Genomic DNA, 20,930 nt, shown 5'->3' with positions numbered 1-20,930 from the left:
TATTTAGGTGAATATGATATTTTCAAGGTGAATGTGGACCCCACTCACACACAGATCCTTTGAAAGCTAATTTTAGTTTATTGCATCTCTGAAAAGTTTGTCATAGTTTGGAATCCATTGTAGGCAAAATAAACAGGTCTGTTGGGCTGATGCTACCTGAGGACAGTCAGGATGGACATAGGTTGACATTACTACAGAATAAGAGCAACTTGGTACCCTTTTTATTTCTCCCATCTCCAACAGTATAATGAGATAAATGTATTGCTCAATGTGATCTGCATTTTGGGCATTGCTTACCCTGCCCGAAAAAGCTTTCATTCTAAAATGCAGGAGGTCGCATCTGTTTCATTATGCATCTTTTTGCCACAGTTGGATGATATGTCACATTAGCTGGGGTTGCTTTATGATCTGCTTGCATTTTGGCAGGGCTGCTTCTGTACTGACTGCTGCCCTGGCTGCACAGGTGGGACCAGGAGATGCGGGATGCCCAGGAGTCCCTGCTCTCAGTCTTACAGGACAAGCAAACACTTCATTTGCATTCTTGTTCCCAAGTGCTGACCGACTGTCTCAGTACTAGTTAAATTAAAACTATTTTAATCAGCTGCAGCTGTATTCAACTCGATTGCTTTGAATACAAATTCCTAGCTATCTTTCCCCAACATTTATCCTTAGATATATTAATAATATCTGTAAAGATAGATAAGGGTAACGTCAAGATTATCTCTATTTATGCAAGTGCTTCATTTGGAGGTCCACAGTGTAATTAATTTCGATGTGCTTGAGTCCCAAGAGGGCAGAGTCACCTCCATCCCCTGGGCCGCTGTGCACTTAACTCCTCAGATCATGGAGAGTTTTCTACTGCAGTGCTCCAGGTGGAGAATCAGCCCTGAGAATGGGCAGCTGTTAGTCACCTGAAAGGCTCCGTCCTTTCCCCTTGCGGGTGTAAATAGAACAGGGTTCTTGTGCATCGTAAACATCTTCTCCCGCTAATTATACACACATCCAGTGACACAGGTTTTCTTTTGTCTAGAATTGCTGAAGAGGTGCTTTAGAGTAAAGAACACTGTGCATTTCCACAGTGGGATGAGGACAGATGCTGCTTTTAAGATGTACAAAGCTGGCTAAGGAGAAATAGAACCCACGAAACTTGGGATAAGTATGGGATTTAGAGGGTAATTTAGGGGCACTTCAGAGCTTCCATTGCAGGTGGGCAGTAGCAGAGAGAAATCCTTTCTGTGACGCTTCATGTTTTGTTGATTCACATCCAGAAGAAAGGTGAGATTAGGGGTTCTTGCATGAACATGGGGAGGAATTTCACAATGCATCAATGCCCCGTGGGCAGAAATACCATCATACCTTTTACACCTGTGTGCCAGGGAAGCAGGAGTCAAACTGCTGGCTTACACAGCATGAGCCTGGGCCTGGCAGCTCCCCTGTCTTCAGAAGGGGCTGGATCGAAAGGAATAGATTAGCATGTCCTCAAGCTCCCATCCACAGTCCGGGACTTTCAGTGTCTCTCAGGTGTGAAGAAGCGAGTACCAGGATGCTGGCCTTTCTTCCCACATGCAAGGTACACATGAAATAAAGGATGATTTCTCAGAGCAGAGGCAGAAGAGAAGTTGCGTGGGTTTTGGTAATACGTGCAATATTGTGGAGTTCTTGTCTTTTCCACAGGTTCATGCTGGCCTGCATCTTTTGGTGGAATTAAGAGTGGGAAATTTGAGGATGCAGATGAAGTGATAAATTATTAGACATAGCTCATTTACCAGACGATTGACAGAGTCTGTGAAAGAAGATAGTAGCATCCATGAGTTCGATGATATGTTTTAGGACAGCTATAAGTGAAACATTGCCTGGCACCAGGAGATCTGGCTTCCCAGATGTCTCTGCTCACCTTTCATACGCAGTCAAATCAAAACCCCATTTTATCATTTTTGTCCTGTTTCACCTTTTGTACTACAGATGGCAGTCCTGTATATGCTTCTTAGCACAAAATTTGAAGGCTGAGGGAGCACGCTCCCATTTGAATGCAGAATTTTAACTTGTTGGGGGGATCAGAGGAAGGGGTGAGAGGGATTGATCAGTTACGTTTTGAACCTTATTCCTAACTTAAGACAGAAATTAGTTTTCAGTTCTTTTTGTTTTCAGGAAAAGTATGGGCCTGATTTTGCCATATGTGGCAATTTATAAATTGCCAAACATCATTTCTAGAACTGTTTTGGTAACATTCAGTTCAGTTGGGTTCACAGTTACAGATAGCTCCTTGCTCTGGTGATTGTCTGTTACAAATACCAAATATTGCTATTAAACAAAAACAGCTGTAGTTAAATTTAGGTAAGAATGAAAGAAATAAAACATATCCAAAGCAAAGATGATGAACTGATTTTAAGAGAAGACTTTTCAACTTTTCCTCTGATATTAAAAGTAGAGCTTAAATTAACAACAGTGAAATTGCTAAAAATTATTTGACCACATCCTTTAGAATTTAATGAAGACAGGTCCATGTTCAGTGAAAATTAGTTAAAGCTACTGTTTCACTTAGTACAAATGCAGTTTGGGTTGATGCTATATTTTTTAATGATCAGGAACACAATCTATCTGGAGCACCAGACGGTCTCAATGTGGTTGTCGTAAGACTTGTGCAGGTCTCCTCAGGAAGGCAGGGACTGTTTTGCCTCTTTTTTTAATCAACATCACTCCTCTGCTTTCCCGCATTGGCCTCTCCAGAGCAAGAGGCTGCTTATCTACTCAAATGGAGTGGGAACTTCTTTTTTGTGGAAAAGTGCAGGGAGAAGATTGAATTTATTTCCATTTGTGATATAAGTAGAAAATGAATCCAGCCTACCAGAGCTGGAAACTAAATGTATTAACTCTTTGCAGAATTCCCTGCCAGAACCCCTTATGCCAAAACATCCTTTTGGGATGTTTTTAAGGGAAGTCAGTTGGGTAAATGTCAGGAGAAGGCAAACCAGACAGCTGGCCTCAGCGGCATTTGTGTTCCCCACAGCCTTGACTCCATCCTACGGGCCCAGACGGATTCCCGAGTGACCCGGTTCAGGGGTGATACCTTTCCTACTCTCTCTCATCCTCTTGCCCCTCAATTTTTCGTCTCATCTTCTAGCCCCTCTGTTTTCCAGCTGCTGTTAGCTGGGGTTGAGAGCCTTTCTGTGCACTGACAGTGGGGCAGCTGCTGGCGCTGCCTCTTGCAGCCTTTTCAGGGACCTCCCTCCCCTGCAGAGCCACACGCAGGGACAGAGGTAGGCACAGGAAAGGGTCTTCCAGGTGTGCCCACTGCATACTGGTTGAAGAGACACATGTGGAGACACATGTGAAGCCACTGGCACATTATAGATTTGGGAATAGGGTTGCTGCAGTAATTCTGAAATCTGTTTCAGGCTTCGTGTCTGAAGATTGCAACAAACGGGTTCCCCGGTTTGGAGGAAGCTGGGAGCCCGCTCAACCATCTGAGCTAATTTTAGCCAGGATGCACTTCCATTTCCTGCGCAACATTTCACACGTAAATGAGTCTAAATGAGAGAAGGGGTGGATATTATGAACGAGGTCCCAACTCACAAACTTGGACCTCTTTGGACATTGGTATGTGTAGTAATTAATCGTATGGCCAGATGAAGGGATTGAGATGTCCTGTTGCAGTGCCCTCAGTTGGACACTGGAGAGTGCTTCATGTACTGCACAGTGACAAAGTTCACTGAAACATGATCATTAGTTTACAACAGTTAACGATTTCAGATCACCTATGTCATTCTGTCTTCTTCCATCATTTCCTTTCATAAAGTATGTATAACTATGTACTTTACCATACTCTCAGCATTAACGTCAGGCCTGCTTTGGTTAAAGTCATGTAAAAACCAGCACTGTGGTTTACTTACTGTTAGTAATCACATTTTCCTTAAAGGTTTCTTTAGAAAAGCTTTTACATTCGTCACAGTGCTATTCCTCATACTTACCTTTCAGGCTAATTGTAGACATAAGCAGTTATACTTACACATTATTGTAATTGTTGCTGATGGTGCCCTATTTAGTTAATGTCCCTTCTTTCTGAGTAGTATTAGATTTGCTGAATCTGTCTATTTTTACTTTTGCTAAATTAAAAAAAAGACACATTAACATGCTTTCAAAGAGATTTAGGGAGAGGGAAAGCACTACATCCCACTGCATGAATTAAAAAAAAATGCAAATAGGCTCATAAATGAAAATTAAGAGTTGTTTTTATTTAATAGTTGCATCTCCGTCAATGCAAGATTTATTGGTTTCCAGTCCTCCCAAGGCTTATGAATGCACTTAATTGGACTCATTGGATTCAAAACCAGGGTTTCTTCCATTCTGCAGAGCAGGGGTGCAGGAGCTGGCTACGTTTCAGCACATCCCGTGAGCCTCACTGGTGTTCACATCACCAGCTTTGGCTTCTCCTGCGTGGGGGCACGGCGACCTCTGGCAGTGTCTCTGTTCAGAGATACCTGCTTTGCTGGATGTGAAGCTCGGCCTTTTACAGAGGGAGATTGCATCTGTTTTGCCTGCTTGGAGTCAAGCAGGTGATGGAGACGTACTCTGCAAAATATGATGGGTTACATGGCAGAAGATTTAGGCTGGTACACATGGCCTTACATGTGCTTGGCTTGTCCGTGGCGCAGGTGGAGACTGTCTTGTGCCAGCACGAGCAGCAGAGTGGTGGAACAGGTAAGGCAAGGTCCAGTCTGTGTTTCTCTAATGTCCGTGCCTGAGTGTGGGTCTTGATCCGCTCTGTAATGCTGGGAGCAATGAGGTCCTGCGAGCTCTGTAGTCAGTGGGGCTCTTCTCCCTGTGCTAAGGTCTGCAAAAGCAGTGAGGAGATGGAAGTATCTCAGGCATGTTACCACCTCCTGCTGAGCTTCCAAACTTATTAAAGCAAGTTGCTAAAAAGGACAGAAGATGGCTATTGGCAAAGCACTATGAGTACAAGCGTTTGGTGTAAGATAATAAAGCAGTATGTAAAATTGCAGCAAAATCTCGCTCTTTTTCTCCCTTCAAAAATGTAGATGGGCCATGAAGTATAATCAAATATTAAAGTAAGAGTTAAAAATAGTTTCACTTGGTGCACTTCCCTCAATCTCTTGTACATGTTTTTATTTCAAGATTACTTTTATGCTATTACTAATTTCTCTCTCCTCTGCTATTATATTAAAAAGCCGTGCAAACAGAAGTACAAAGTGGTGTGCAAACCATAAAGCAAGCAAAAGAAATAAAAATTATTTATTTATAGAATTGTTTTATTTGAAGTACGTTTTCATGTACTTCAATTCAATGAAGTACATTGAATTACATGAAGATACTTTTTAAGTATCACGTAATAATAACATATTTGAAAGTCAGAGAGGTGATTTTTTTAAAAAAAAGGTTGATTGTATCTTTTAAGATAATATTGTTCACCATCTGAGAGCAGAATGGACCTACACAATATTGTTCATATAAATACTGTGGTTCTTTATAGTAGAAGCGTCATCAAACAAAACCCTGTGCAGATTACTGTTGCTTGAGGGCAAAATAACTTCCATAGCATTCAGGATGCGTGCTGTTGCAGCCCCATAGCAGAGTACACATGCTGCCTGGCAGCACGGTAACATGGCAGCGAGCTTGAGAGGACATGCATAAAAGCAGATTGGTAGGAATTTGTTCTCGTTGCCATGGTGGTTTGGACACTGTTTACTTCACCTGTCAGCCGGGTCTGGTTCTTTCCCACTCTTCTGGAAACATGCAGCCCTAACCTATAGCGAGGTTCAGCCCCAGATAGGTAGTCAGGTCCCAGTAGCACATGGACAAAAATTTTATTGTTTTTTTTTTTTAAATAAGGTTTCTGGCATTTGTGGCTGAGGAGGAGAAGTCCAGACAGTGAAGCGTGCGTTATCCATTCAGCGGTGCTCCACGTAGCCTAAACCCCGCCTAAGCACACTGTCAGCCGACCGCTGGGGCTTTCAGCCCTGGGTTAGCAGCAAGATCCTCACAGAGATGGGTGCTGCTCCCTCCCTGGTCCTGGCAGCTGCCAGGGAGGACAGTGCCACTGCTGCTTCCTCTGTCCCCAAGGCCTGGGACAGGTGGTGGAGCCGCTCCTCCTAGTAATGAGATTCCCAGCTCCTGCAGGTCGGTGGGAGGAAGGTCTGGGCGCAATCAGGGGTGGTCCCAGGGAATGGCCTCGCTGGTGGCCTCTTTGCCCCAGTCCCACTCTACCTGCCAACCCCTAGAATTGTTCTCAAATACAGATGCTTAACTGTTGTAAAATTTGTGGCAGCTTAATGATTATCTCAGATAAGGGATGGGATGAACTCTCCACATCAGTTTCCCTTGTAGTTAGTGCCAAGCTGTGAATATAAAATGCCAGGTTCTGGTTATAAAAGCGCTCTAATATATATGGCACCCTTCCCTTGATATCCTTAAACTAAGTGCAACAAAACGGCCAGACATGCATATAATTTTTAGTTTTTCAATTACTAATGTCATGGTACTATTTTCAGTGACTTTGGTTTTATCATGGTACTACTACTGCCAGTGAACTACTGTAGTTGAAAGGTTGTTGGCATATCCTTCATAATTTTGAAAACAAAATATCCTTGTCTCCCTCTGGCTAAGTGGTTAAATCACACTGCAGTGGCCCTACTTGATAATTTTCTCATGAAAGACTCAAATCCTAGGGTTAATTAAAGCATGGAATAACTATCTAGGGAGGCATATATAAATGCTAACAGGATTCCTACCACATAACTACAGAGGCAAACATCACCATGTATAGTTTATGCTAAGCTGAGGACAGAAAATCCTTAGATCTCTTACAAGGCAGAATTTTTATATTTTGTGACAGATATAGCAAAAAAACCAACCCCAAATGATAACAAAACCACACAAGATTTGATAATGTTGATACATAGATATATGCATAATAATCGCAGGGATTAAACATTCTGGGAGATTGTATAAAGCTTTATATTTACAGGAATTTTAATACCCATTCCTGCTAGAGGAACCTGGATCTAGGGTCAGAAAGCGAGGAAGACTGCTGTGTCCAACTGAAACTGGCGGGGGAACTGTAGCAACCAGAATTATCTACTGATAACGTAATCTGGCCAGTGCTGCAGGCCAGAATATTATGGAGAAGAACTGCATGATCCACAATGATAGGTAATTAGAAATATTGTTTGGCTTCTTGCCTAAAAGCCCCGGTTTCGAGAACATCCACTGGCACTCATTGTCCGCCCCCAGCACCGCTGCAGGCACCAACTCAGAGGGAAGGGTGCCACCTCCTGACTTCCATCCTCCTCCTCGGCTGGCCTCCATTTTCCCCCTGAGGTTTGTTTTTCTGTACTGGCTTGACTGTCCTTAGTTTATGCTGGTTAGCTGAGGTAAGGGGAAATAAATGGATGAAGTAACCTAGAGCTTTTGGCAGAAGCCCTCAGCGCTCTTCTGTCAGCAACTGTGTGGACCACTCCAGCATAAGGGGATTCTGCAGAGGGTCTCTCTATCCCTTAGATCGCCTGGATTTAGGTCTGCACTCCTGTAACTGATTTTATTCATTCTTGAAGAGGTTAGGGTTTGTCTACGCAAAGCAGAGCCTTAGGAGATGTACCAATACCATCTGCTTTAAGCATCCAGCTTGGATGCAATTCAGAGGACAGCATTAGGAGCAGCAAATCCCTGTAACTTCATTGTAGAGAGGCAGGTGTCTCTACGCAGGCAATTCAGGGGCAATTCAGGTCATTCATGTTAGATGCTTAAAATAGAAGATATGCAAATTCACGTCGTCTGCTCTCTTCACCTAGTTCATTGCTTACATCTATTTATGTCTTGAATGTGATTTATCATCACGCCGCCGAAAGAAACCTTGCACTCTTTTCAAATTGCCTGCCCAATGTAAAAAAAAAAATTACCAAAGCATCTAAAATAGATCGTGACTACGTGCCCGTTACAACACGTGTGCCCACGTGCCAACACGTGCACAGGCACACACGTCGTGCCTAAGCTGCCTGGGAGGTGGTACATCAGGATTGCTGGGTACCAGCAACAGCCACGGTGTTTTCGGATGAGCAGCGAGAGGCCAGTGGTTGGGCTGATTTAGCCCAGATGGGTTTTGAGGCTGTTTGAGCTATTGCCTTTGTAGAAACATGTTAAAATATAAATGAAGAAATGTGTTTTGGATAAAGCCCTCTCTGCAGGAGTGCAGAAGTGACCATAGTGGCAGGGAACCTCATTGCTAATTTATTTGTGGATGTTTTTTAAAAATGTGTCCTTTTGAGAACCATTAGAAAAGGGCCTTTTCATCAAACCGCTCCCTGGGCCCTTGTGCTTGCGTGTTTGTTCCCATGCTTTGGAAGTGCTCGAGCTGTCACTGTGATGCATAGTCGTGGTCCGGTCTTCAAACATTTGTTCTCCCCCATGCTGTAGTGCTGCTTCATACGGCGATGGCTGGCCTTGTGTTCAGTGCCATAGTAACCGTTCCTTGGAAGGGCAGCAGGACGAGGCAAGGAACATGTCAAGCACTGGAGAGAGAATACACGAAGCCAGACCTGACAAACTCTTGACGTGGATGATAAATACTTGACAACGCTTGGTGGTGGACAGTCAGTTGTCCTTAATGAAAGGAGAAGTAAATAAGCAATTGAGAATAGGGAGCAAAAAATTATGAGTGGCTCACCGGTATTTAACAAGGGATTGCACAGATTGGTGCCAAGTGAGCAGTCCTCTGTGGAAAAGGATGCTTGTGTTATCATGGGGAATCCAGGTCAAACCTCCCAGTGCCTATGGGTCATTCACCACCAGCACATTCACCTTGGGGAAGAGGTAGGAAGGATAGGAAAGAGGCTGGAAATGGTGTATATCCATCTCTCTTTCTTTCTTCCTGCCTCTCTCCCTGTCTCTTCCCCTGACCGTCTATGTGGTTCTCCCCAGTCGCCCAGCAAGGCTGTAGCAGCCGGCTGAGAAACCATCAGGCTTCCCAGGGGCATCTGCGGAGGTGTGCCCAGGCAGGGTCACTGTCCTCGCTCTCTGCCACGGCACAGTTCCTCATTTGGCTTGGCGTGAGTGCGTACCTGGGTGGCACGCCAGTCGCCCCAGCCACCCCAGCGGCTCATTGCTGGTATGTGAAAAGCAAGGCTGAGCCCAGTCTTCAGGGTGAAGAGCTTTTGTTCATTCTGACCTGCTTTGGTTATAGTGCTTTATTTTGCATTCAGAGTTTAATCACAACCAGGGGCACACACCAAGGGAGAAATCCCATTCAAATCATCAAAATAATTTTTCGGGGCATCGTGGGTTCTTGCAGCGTAGGGCTTGCCTGGGTTTTGGCTGACAGTGAGTTTTGGCTGGCTCTGGGATACATGGATCCTCAGGGAGGAGGGAGCAGGGGGAAGGAGGGGCTGTAAAGACTTCAGTTGTCACAACCTTTTTTCAGCTATTAGGAGATGAAGGCTGCAGTTTCCTAACACAAATTCTCTGACCGCCTGCCTCAGTGCAGGGTCTCCCCCCATGCCAAACTGTCTGCTCGCTCCTGTCTCTGCATGCCACCTCCCCGGCACTGCCAGAACGAGATATTTGTGGTGCCGTGAAGCGGCTCAGCCACAAAGATGTTTCTGCGTTGTGTTTCCACCGCTCCAGCAAGAAGCATTATTCATTTGAGAAGGGCACCCAAGTCAGTTTGAGTCCAGACTGGCTCGTTAGTGCCGGGGCAGCTGCAGCCATGCCTCTGGCTGTCTCTGTCCTCCCATGCTCCAGCCTGCAGGCAGCTCATGGGTTCTCCAAAGGCATGCTGGACCCATGCTATTGGGGCTTGCAAGACCCGGATCTCTGACGAGCACCTGGTGGTGACATCCAGGCGGCTGTATGAGGACTTGCCTGGGTCCAGCACAGCAGAGCGGGAGCCAGAGCTGGCACAGCATCTTGCTGACCCCCTCGGGAGCCAGCTGGGTGCCCCTGCGCCGTGCCCACCAGCCCTGCCAGGACACGGAGGCTGGCTCAGCCGGGATACAGCTTAATTAATAGTTCTGGCTCCTTGTGAAAGCAATTAAATGGGGGAAAAAAGAGTGAGTGCTGGCCTCTATATAGAGGAAAGCCTAAAACTGTGATCATCTGTGGCTCAGAAATCAGACAGCAAACAGACCCAAGCACAGGTGTTTGCTTTTAATATCTTGCAATGTCCTGGGGTCTGCAGCCTGACTTTTGGCCATTTGGGCAGCACTGTGGAGGCCTTTTCTACTCATCAACCCGAGCAGCTGCCCAGTGCCAGGGCAGGGGTGCTGGGAAGGCAGGAGGAAGGATGTCACACTGTTTGTCAGGCAAGTGGGGACAGTGAGAAGAGATGTGATTCCCTGTGCTGGTTCCTGCTCACCTTCAGAAGTGCTGGAGCAGTGCCGCTATGCCATCTCTTGTGCTCACACTGTGTTTTAGAGGGAGAGTCAAGTCTTGATGGCTGCTACAGGCAGTTCCTCCAGAGGGAGTCAGTTCTCATAGGAGCCAGCCTTTACCTTTATTTTGCATGGCTTGAGTATTGTGTGAGAGGATTGGTTATCCCACGGCAGTAGGAAAAGAGCCCTCTAGAAGGCTGAGTAGCATTTCTGGTGAGAAAATATTTTGATGGAAAAGTGGCCGTTCACCTTACAAGTCCAAATGGGCTTCATGCCATCTGTGTAAGGCAGCCCCTGGCCAACAGGTGTTTAAAGAACAGCAGAGTAACCTTCCTTTGAGTACATTTGACATTGGCTTGATCTCCTGTTGCATTTTCCAGGTAGTGTATTAACTGACTCTGTTCCAGAACAATAACTACACAGCAATGCTTCAAGCCATGCCTGACCCTTTCCATACAAAAGTTAAGTGCCACCTGGAAGCTGGTTCCCACCTTAGGAGCACGTTCCAGGTGCCTGCCTGTGTTACAGATGAGTTCAGGGCTGTCCCCTGTTACTGACAAGCACAATTTTTAAAACTGGCATGCTTTTCCTGCAGGTCCCCTGAAGTTCACTACAGACCTGTAGGAGTGAAGGAGAACTGAGTTTGGTGGGGGAACACAGCAGAAGAAAGCATATGAAAGCATGAAATCATGAGTGACACAGGAGGCTGCTTTTAGCCTTGGGATACCAGAGCGGACATGAATTATTGAAATTATGGCTGTGTTAGTCTTTGTGTTGTCAGCCCTTCTATAAACAGTGAGCAGGTGCTGTGCGCCTGCAAGTCCTGTTGAGTGGGAAAGCCCTCTGGTCAGGGAGTGGGGAAGCTTCTGCTGGGGCTCCAGCCTGCAGCTTCAGCTGCATGACCTGGATCATTTGTTGGTTCAGACAGAGGGATATTGCTCTTCAAAAGCCTGTGTTTGTTTCTTTTAAAACAGGTGACATCCTTTACTAGTCCATTAATAGTCCATTAGGCTCCCTCAATATGTTTTCTTTTTTTCTTGTTTACTATATGCGCAATTAGAGTGAAGTCACTAAAAGTATACAAGACAGACAGTAACATTAATAGACGTGCATGGAAGATTTGCTTTTCTTGCCTTTCAGCTTTTGGGGTTTTTTTTTTACAATTTTTTATGTGTAAAGTACTTATCACAGAGTTTGCAAACGACTATGTAACAACTGAAACTCAATCACATTATACAACTTCAGGATGTGCTTTATGGCCTATCTGTTCTCATGGTAGTCAGTATTTGGGGAAGAAAATTCACCATGTGGTAACAATTAAGAGGATATATGTTGAGTAATTGTAGAAATTGTTCTGAGGAGAATCCTCTTGCACTGTGTTTTGTCCCTGTATACAGAATGCCAGAGAGAATTTTAAAAGTGAATAAACAAATAAACACCTACTTCAAGGCATAGTAAGGTAGCTCTTCCAGGAGCCTGCATTGCTGTTTTCCATCTTCAGGGGTCTCTTAGAACAGCTGCTGCTCTGAACATCTACTAAACTGGAGATCTATGAACTCCAAAGCCAGCCTTCGCTGACTGTTGCAGTGAGGTACAGATTCCATGAACAGCTTTGGCAGGTCCTATGTGAAAATAAGGTAAAAATATTATGGATTAACTCAGGCAGAGTATGACTCTGCTCATAAAACAGTAAGAGAGAATTAATTAGTAGTTAGGATTTTATTCTTATTTTTATTTTGGACTCTCTAACAGGTTGAGATCCATGATAGCAGTAGCTGTTTTTTCTGCATCTTCCATCACATCACGTTCAGACAAATGGAAAACTGAGTAGAAAAGTTGACCTTTTAATGATATAGTTGCAGGACTACATTTTTACTTAAGACGCTCCTAGAGCGATAGTATCTTTCACACCTTGAACAGACTTTTTGTCTTGGAAATGAGAAGAGAAGCAGTTATTTTGACTGAAAATGCCTAGCAGGTTTTGGGGAAGGCTGGTTGCTGAGAAACCCATTAAAACCATTTCAGAAAAGTCTGGCAAACTTCATATGGCACGTATCAGGTTGCTGCCAGTTCAGTCCCTGCTCTTGAAGAAACTCCCTACAGGTGAAAGGCCTGACTCCGCTGCACATTCAGTCTTCTTCTGTCTACTGAAACTGCTGGAGGAAGGCTACGGCCCTGGTTCACAGGAAGAATTTGTTCTCAAATTGCAAGACTGGGACCTTAGAGGTGATAATTCACGTATTCTAGTACACTTCCTAAGGCAGACTTTGAATGGTATTACTAAGATGTCTCAGCAGGGCAAGAATTCATCTGAAGCTGTAAAGCATCAATGTTTAACTCAAAAGGCTCTGCTATGGTTGGTACTCATGTTTAATGCAGTAGGGCAGTGTTAATAATGTTTATTCAGCATTTTCCAGATAAATACAATTCTGTTCCACAAGTAAACAATTTGTAAAAGTTTTTTTCCAGTTGAAGAGGGTGGGAGTTTGTGGCTGTTTTGTTTCTGAAGGTGTAAATTTGAATTTCACCTGTAGTAGCTCTGCAGCTGTACCATTACATTTCTGTCTGCCAAGCATGATTAGGTGATTGCAATTCCTATGGAGATAGGGACCTAAATTTTGAAACCAGTGAATGACAGGAGCAGAAAAATAATCGTCAGCTGTTTAAGGGATCAGTGGTGATTTCATACTATTAACTCATTTGTTCTCTTAAAAATAAACCTCAGGTCCTGCAAAGCAAAATGTATAGTTTAGTTGTGTCATTCTTTTTAGACTTTGCCACAACTTAGCTCTCACAGGTGGCATGAGTCTCTCTGGATTAGATTTACTGCACAAGAAAACAACCCTGACTTTTACCGGGTGGGTGGACAGGAAAAAAAACCACAACTTTTTGTCAGTCTTTTGTGTTGCAGCAGCTGGATTCATTGCTGCTATGGCAACATACCACATGATGAGGTGTATTAGATTGCTCTGCGTGGAGCACGAGGGGGAAAATGAGCACAGCTCCTTGCTGAAGGTAAAGGTTATGCTGGTGTTTCTGCCGGAGAGCTGGGGAAGGTCAAATGCTCCAGTTCCCAGCACATGTGCTCTGTGAAGAAGTAGGGGTGCGTGGCGGTGTTAAACTGCAGAACCAGGTAAGGTACAACTGCATCAATTAACCTGAGGTCTTACCCTCCTCGGTGTGGCAGCAAAACTTCCCAGAGAGTCTTTTAGTTTTTCCAAGTGGTCTTTTTTAAAGTTACTGTGCTAACGTGACAGTGTGAATACACCGATAGTGGTTAAAACTGTTAGACAGACTGTCTTACTGCAGAGAGACCAGTCTTACAGATTAGGAGGTGTCAAGTCAGTGCAAAAGTGTATGTAGATTTTTGCTGTTGTTTCAGCTTTACTTTGAGGTGTTGAACAAGTTTTGGTTTTGTTACTATCTTCACAGTGGTCCAGAATATCTCTCTTCTCAGTCGGAATCTAGCGCTTTACCTACTTAGTGATTTTTATTATCAGTACTTTTTAACCATCTGATGTCTTTAGCATTTATTAACATTTCTTCCTCCCTCCCGATCAGCTGGGTTGTCTGGGTCTTCTTGGAAATGAATTTTCATATCATTTCCTCCTTTAGATTTTATGCTGCCTCCTTAAGTGTGGCGGTTTTGTTAACGCAGTTAAGCAAACTTCAGTGCACCTGTAAGGATGTGAAAGTGGAAACAGTGCCACAGGATATTATGGTTTTTACCCTGATAACCATTCATCCGTATACAGGTAAATAGGAATAGTTATTGTAAGCGTTGAATTTATCTGTTTGTTCAGACCCATATTAAACTTCAAAGAAAGATTTACTCTCCCATGTTCTCTATGCACTTTTTTATTTTGCTTTTACACATAATTAGGTTAAATGCAACAGGCTTTCAAGTAGCATCCATTAGGTGGAAGAAGACAGCAGTACTTTATAAAGGTGAAAAACTGAGGGACACAAACAGTAGTGGAGAGGATGGAGAGCAGGCCTGAAATTCAGGTTAGGTGGTTCAGTACTCTTCCTGCTTCCCATGAGGTGCTTCCAACATTTTGAATACTTCCTATTATCTGCAACTTAAAACATATTTCTACCTAACCACTGGCCTCCTGCTTGCTTCACCAAATGGTTGCTTTTCTCTTGTGACAGTCTAAAAGGTGGTTAAGAGCCTCAAACTTTTGCTTCATAGACGATTCTGCTTACACAGATAACAAAAGGCAGAGGCAGAAATCCAAGTGCTTTTTGTGCCACTTTAGGAAGAGTGGTGAGGTTAAAGACTCATATACTCCCTGGTTCTGTCAGAAAGCACAAGGCACACGGTATGGATGTCTGTGCAAAGCCAGCCCATAGGAAAGGCTCCAGCATGTTTTGTGGTAGACTGATATAAAATATAAGGAAAAAGTGGCCTGGCTCACTGCTTTTACATGGGGTGTAAGAAGGGTATGCAAATATGCAGTCCTTCCCCACTGCTCTTAAGTAAAAGATTTCAAGCAACCTCTCAGTTCCTCCAGATATATTTATATCCCGGGTGAGGCACTGTTTAAAAGCCCTCGTTGCCACTGTAGGCAAATGGGAAGCATTCCTGTGGAAGCTGAGGGCTGGTGTGAAGGTCAGCCTTTCCCCTCCACTCACCCTTTTTAGTGGTGAGAAGCGACACCCTGAGTTATGGTATAAGTTATGGTATAACTAATCCAAGTATAAGATATAGGCAACTTTTTGCCACAAGCAAAGAGCAAGTGTGCTTTATGTGACGCTGTAGGAACTGCGTGGTGAGAGCTCAGATTTAAATGAGGCTTCTCCGGCTGTCATGAGGTGACCTTAACAGAGGTGAAAAAAGCAGCAGCCGTCCTGCCCATAGGCTCCCAGGAGAGGATTTGTGAGATAAAGAAGTGTATAAATGACCAGCCTGTTTATGATCCCAGAACAAGACAGATTTGCAAGGAGTTGAGTTGTGATTCTTGAAAATGAGGATTTGGAAATCTTTGAAGGGGAAGAATAGCTGTACAACGGAAAACTCAGGCAAAGTAGGACCATTATTTAGCTCGGATTCCACCAGTTCAAGCACAGCAAGGAAAATCCAGGTGAAATTATCAGAGCAATCAAAGAAGTTTAATCTATCTAGATTTAGGGACCTTGTTCAATTGGGTGAATGAGGAATCTAATTCAAACACCCAAGAGCTCTTTATCACTAATGCAGCACGTTCATTGTGGCCCAAAGCATAAGGCACCAGGGATGCAAGTGATTCATAGCATTGTATCACTAACCATCTAACTGACTGTCCCAGAGATGCACTAGGGGTGAATTTGTCCAGGGAATTCAAAAATTAAGGAATCTAGATAAAAGCAGACAAAATACCCCCCTAAAAAGTACTTCCCTCTCTGTGAGTTTCATTTGTCTTTGGAATCAGAGCTCTGGTGGTTTATTGCATTGAAAGCAGAAAAGGAAGTGACAGTCTTAGTTAGGGGCTTCATTCTTAAGCAACAACAACAAGATAGAAAAGGGTGTCTAGCTAGTCATCTTTGCTAGAGTAGCAAAAAGGTAAGAGATTATGGAAATATGGATATGGAAAATCATATTCTTGGTGAAGCCTGGTAAATAGAAGGAACATGAGCACTGTCAGCAAAAGGTAGTTTCCTTCACCAAAGGTTGTTCCTTTGCAAGGTATTCCTAGGATTATGTTAGCCTCTACAAATCTTCTTAAAGATGACAAACCTGGTCATGATTTGGTGATGAATAGCGTATTTTCAAGTATCACATTTTGTCCATTTTTAGGATCTGTGAGTAAATATGAACCTTCCCCCCTTGGACTTTTGTTCCACATACTTTCTGCTGTCTCATTAATCCCATTGAACCTTTTATAAAACCTTCAAAACAAAGGACAGTATCTTATATGTCTATAGACTGCACAATTTATTAATACCCAGTGCTAACTGAAACCTCTGAAAGGTGCACTAAACCAAATTATAATTCTTTATAACATATTGGTACCTCTTGTACATGAACCAGATGAGAAATTCATGGAAGACTGCTAAAATGTGCTACTGTACCATCAGAATAATTTCACTGCACAATGTTACTATTCAGATTTTACCCAGCATTATAACTATAACTCACTGATAATGTCAGCAAATTTATAAGAGGTATCTCATCTGCCTACTCCTACAGATTAAAATCACACAATTTATTAACATAGTAACTTTTTACTAGTTTTGAATTCATGGAAAACAGCGGAAAAAACAAACTGACTCCACTGGAAAGAAAAAAAATAATCCATTGGACTGACATGAGAGTGTGTCAGCCTCTGAGAAGAAAGAAATCTAAGAAATCTGGGATCTTGATTACTAGGAATCCAAACAGACACAAAATGTTAAGGCTACGTAATATGATGTGTATATGCCTTGTATGCAAATAATAACGTAGGCAAAATTCCAATACGGAACAACTTGCAGTGACTAATAGATGTAGTAATATGTGCACCAGTAGGAGCAGGCCAGTCCCTCACTCAGCTGTCAGATGGCTGAGATATTTTTCTAGGGATAAATATGTACAATGATGGTTACAGTAGCAGATGCTAACTCTAGGAGCTTGGGCTCCACATCCAAATGTTCATCTGGCTCAAAACAAAATGGGCAAAAGTGTTTCCAAAGGGAGAGCTAACATCTCCAGGGCCACATCTCAGACCAAGAGTGGGTGTATTGACAGCAGTCCACGTGCAGGAGCCATGCTCTCAGGACCAGTTATTTCCAAAAGGTCCAGCCACTTTAAGCATGCAAAATGGAGAATTAAAGAAATCTGTTTTCTTTGGAAGGAAGCCTGCTATGAAATCATCCCAGGAGAAAGTGATTCTGTTCTTCATAGAGCACGGGAGCTTGTGGCATCAGGATGTTTATCCTGGATGTCTGGAGGGTTAGCTCCAATCAGTTCCCATTTCGGCTTTAAGGGTGTGCTGAAACAGGTCAAACACACACAACTTGTGGAAAATGAGGCTCTCACTCCTGGACTGCCATGGCCACTAAGCAAGGAAGGGAGGCTTCTGTTTGAATGTCTCAGGGAGAGATGTAAAGCTGCTACCTGGCCACATTTGTCTGTGGTCAAACTTCCTATAATTCTTCCTTTGAGGAACTTGCCTTCAATATTGCCAAGTCCCAAGTGCTCACAGATCACGAGTCTGTGCTGCGGAACAGTCATGAGATGTTAGAGCTACCCTACTTTCTGGCTCATTGCATGTTCTTTTCTGCAGTCGTGAACCGTGGAGAACTTCTAAGTTCACTGCAGAGCAAAAGAATCTGTTCAGCCTCCTGTACTACAGTTTGTTAAGGGAAAAGTGCCAAATGCTGCAACACCCTGAGAAGAGATCCCCTTTTCCTGCTGGAGCAGTAGAGGTACAGCTAGAAGAAAAGCTCTCTGAGGTGGGCAATTTGGGCATACAGTGGAGAGACCCTAAAACTTAGAGGCTCATTTGGGAATATGTGCAGATGATTACTTCCAGTGAGGAATTAACTTCCTTTGAAAGAAGGTGAAAACAGCTTCTTTAACCAACAGCTCAGGACGTCTGGTGGCTCTTGGAGATGTTAGGTCTTTGAGTGGAAAGGGAGCATAGCTTCTTCCTACAGATTTGTCCCCCAGTAAACCTGTACTGAGATAGCCTCTGGCTCTGAACATCAAAGACTACAGCTCCTATCCAGATCCTGTTCTAAGGAAAGCTCCTCTCTGTGATTCTATTACCTCCTCCCTCAGCTTCAGGCTATACTAATTAATTAGTCTACAACAAGACTCCTTCTCCCTCCCTGCTCATCCCATGTAACCTAACCCTCATATACATGCCTTTGTGTGTGCATATACACACAGACATACTTTGAGTGAGTCGTGCGTGTCAACAGATACAAATTATTGAGTTTGGGTTGAATTACTTTGGTTTTCATGATTTCTAAAGAGAAAAATGGCTGAAGAAAAGACTAAATTCCATGAGCTTTTTTGTTAAAGATAAGTGACGTAAGAAGTGCTATCACATTGTGTCAAGGAGAGTAAAACAGGTGCAAACTGCAAGTCTCCCCTAAATTAATAGCCAGGTAGCCTATTAATTGTGCCAACAGTGAAGTAACCGTGTCTGCCTCTGAGGGTGACCATCCCACGCTCACCGCCAGCTGCAACCAAACGCTGGACTGCGAGCAACTGGATTTGCAGGGCTGAGAGGCAAAGTGCCACGTACCTACTAACTGTAATTAAGAATGTTATTTCTCACACATTTATGTCACGAGGTGAAGACTAAAAGCCTGTTAGCTGTCTTCAGTTACGGGTATTTTTGTGTGGAGCGCTGCTTAGAATGAAAAGTGGCAGATTAGACTTTCAAGCACCCTTTGACAACGGCAGTGAAGCTGAGGGTGCACCGAGGAATGCTAATACTGGAAAACTAGGAACATCTTGATTGTTAATTCTGCTGAAGTTAGCAGAGCAAAGAAGAAAAAAAAAAAAGGTGTTTTTTTTTCCTTTTCATAACCCCTAGGCTTCATAAATGCATCACACTTCCTTATTGTCAGTTTGCTCAGGAAATCACTGCTGACATCTCACCTAAGTATTTATTATCATTCCAGTCAGGCTATCTTTCACTTATATTGAAGATCTCTTGGATTTTTACCAGCTTTAAATTATATTGAAAGTAGGCAGATGAACATTTAAATTAAAAGGTTAATTGAAACTGAAATATGGCACTGGCACAGTTAATTTGTTTCAGTTAAAATGTTTATTAGCTTAATCGAATATTTACAGAACCAAGGCAAAAAAAGTTGTGCATGTGTTTCCACACACACAAAAGTAAATGTACTTGTATTCAAAAGGTAAATAGCTACTGATAACCATTAAAACCAATAGTTTGTAAGAGTATATGTCCAAAAAATAGAACTTTTTTCTGTAGCCAAAGGCCGAATTTTTTATGGTTTCCTATCAGTCACCAGTTTCTTCTATGATTCTTTAGGATTTATGAGCACACTGAAGTCTTCAAAGGTGTCAAGAGAAAGAGCTTACGTTGTACAAATTCTTGGGCCAGGAAACACTGGTAAGGTCTTCTGCCTGACAGAAGATGACCAAATATATTCTCTTGTCTTCTTTGTGGACCTTTGGATACTGACCAGGAAGATCCTTGTGAGGAAGAGCTGCTAGAGAAATCTCTCTGCTTTTTATTTTCCCTAATTGGAGAGGGGTCAGGCTCTGTTGGTGACAGGAAAGGAAAACAGTGATTCATTCTGGCTTTCCTGGAAGAAAACAGATTTCATTTAGTTGGCTTTTCCTCGGTGCCTAATTTAACAGCCCAATCAAATGAAGATTATTTTTTTTCCTTTGAAAGAACTGTATTCCCAATCTAGGGGGCAAATTCAACAGCAATAGTAACATCAAAATTAAACTAATCAGATTATGTCTGTATGAACACAAATGGTTTTTCAGAGAGAGCAAGTGCTTGCAGTATGTTCCAAAATAAGGAGTAACACATTATTTGGAATATGTTTAAACATGAAAAATGTGCTTTAATTGGATTATTTTAAAGAAGTTTATGTTTGAAAACATCTACGCTTAATAAAAATGATATTGTGTAATTTTCTATTCAAAGAAATGTTATGGCCCTAAATAGCAACACAAATGGATTATTTATTTTTTTTTTATATCTACTAGATGGACTATTTTAAATTCTACTTTATCCCCTGTATTAGTTTTCTGACAGGATTTCCATCATCAGGCTTTAGGGAATACACTTAAGCGCTGAGGTCTTGAAACTATGGTAATTCTTAATCTTTAGCAAGTAACCAGTTAGACCTCATTGGCTTTGTGGCATTCAAACCTGTCTTCAGATCTCACTAGGTATTTTGCCCATTATAGCATCTTCTTCAGTTATACAGATGGATATACTGGGAGAGTATCTTACCAAAAACACCAGTGTGTGACAAGTGGGAAGGGCGCTTTTATCCCCCAACATGATTTTGTGAGTTTATGCATCTCAGCGGCACTGCGGGAGAGAGAGTAGGTGGTCTTGGGCAGTGAGGTGGACGCGAAGGTCAGGATGCCTCCTTTTTTCCATGGAAGGGTGGCTTCAGCTCTCTTCAAAGAGTATTATCCCACCCTATAACTAGCTGCGTCAGTTCTGAGCAACTTCAGAAGCCAACTTTTTCAAGGTGGCTTGAGAAACAAAGCCTAGTCCTTTGGCCTCTAATCAAAAGAGTCAAACTGTTTGATTTTGATGATCGTTTTTTTGGATGATGGTCACCCAGCAGGTACGAGGTGCCCAAATGCTTCTCTGGCGCGTTGCTTCAAAGGGATGCGTTGTTCATGAGTAGATTGACCAAAAATACCTGGTTTTCAGGTTTTATTCCGTGAGCCTGTTGTGCTTGTTCCATGTTAGAAACTTAACTGTCGACCTCTGAAAACTCTGTGTGTGAAGGTACAATTCAGTGCCTTCAGTGGGCTTTGGAAATGCTTCCAACACCTTAGCGTGAAGGGCACTGCTAGGTACCCCTCAGCTTCCAGGCTGTATGTTCATTGCATTTCCCTTCTCCTCT

At 43.1% G+C, this 20,930-nt stretch overlaps 1 protein-coding gene across 8 annotated transcripts in view; it reads left to right on the top strand.

Moving 5' to 3' along the window:
• DTNA (dystrobrevin alpha) overlaps positions 1-20,930 on the top strand; it is a 227,400-nt gene that overhangs the window by 85,241 nt on the left and 121,229 nt on the right. The window contains exon 1 of one of the 8 annotated variants that reach the window (XM_054189403.1): positions 13,371-13,512. The exons of the other annotated variants lie outside the window; for them this stretch is intronic. The gene's annotated coding sequence lies outside the window, so the exon portion shown is untranslated. Of the gene's footprint in view, positions 1-13,370; positions 13,513-20,930 lie in introns of those variants that run through there. 8 annotated transcript variants of the gene reach the window in all.

The sequence above is a fragment of the Rissa tridactyla genome, chromosome 2 (assembly GCF_028500815.1).
Source record: "Rissa tridactyla isolate bRisTri1 chromosome 2, bRisTri1.patW.cur.20221130, whole genome shotgun sequence".
Classification (NCBI taxonomy): domain Eukaryota; kingdom Metazoa; phylum Chordata; class Aves; order Charadriiformes; family Laridae; genus Rissa; species Rissa tridactyla.
Note: the sequence above shows the minus strand (reverse complement) of the source record. Positions and strands in the feature narration are given on the sequence as shown.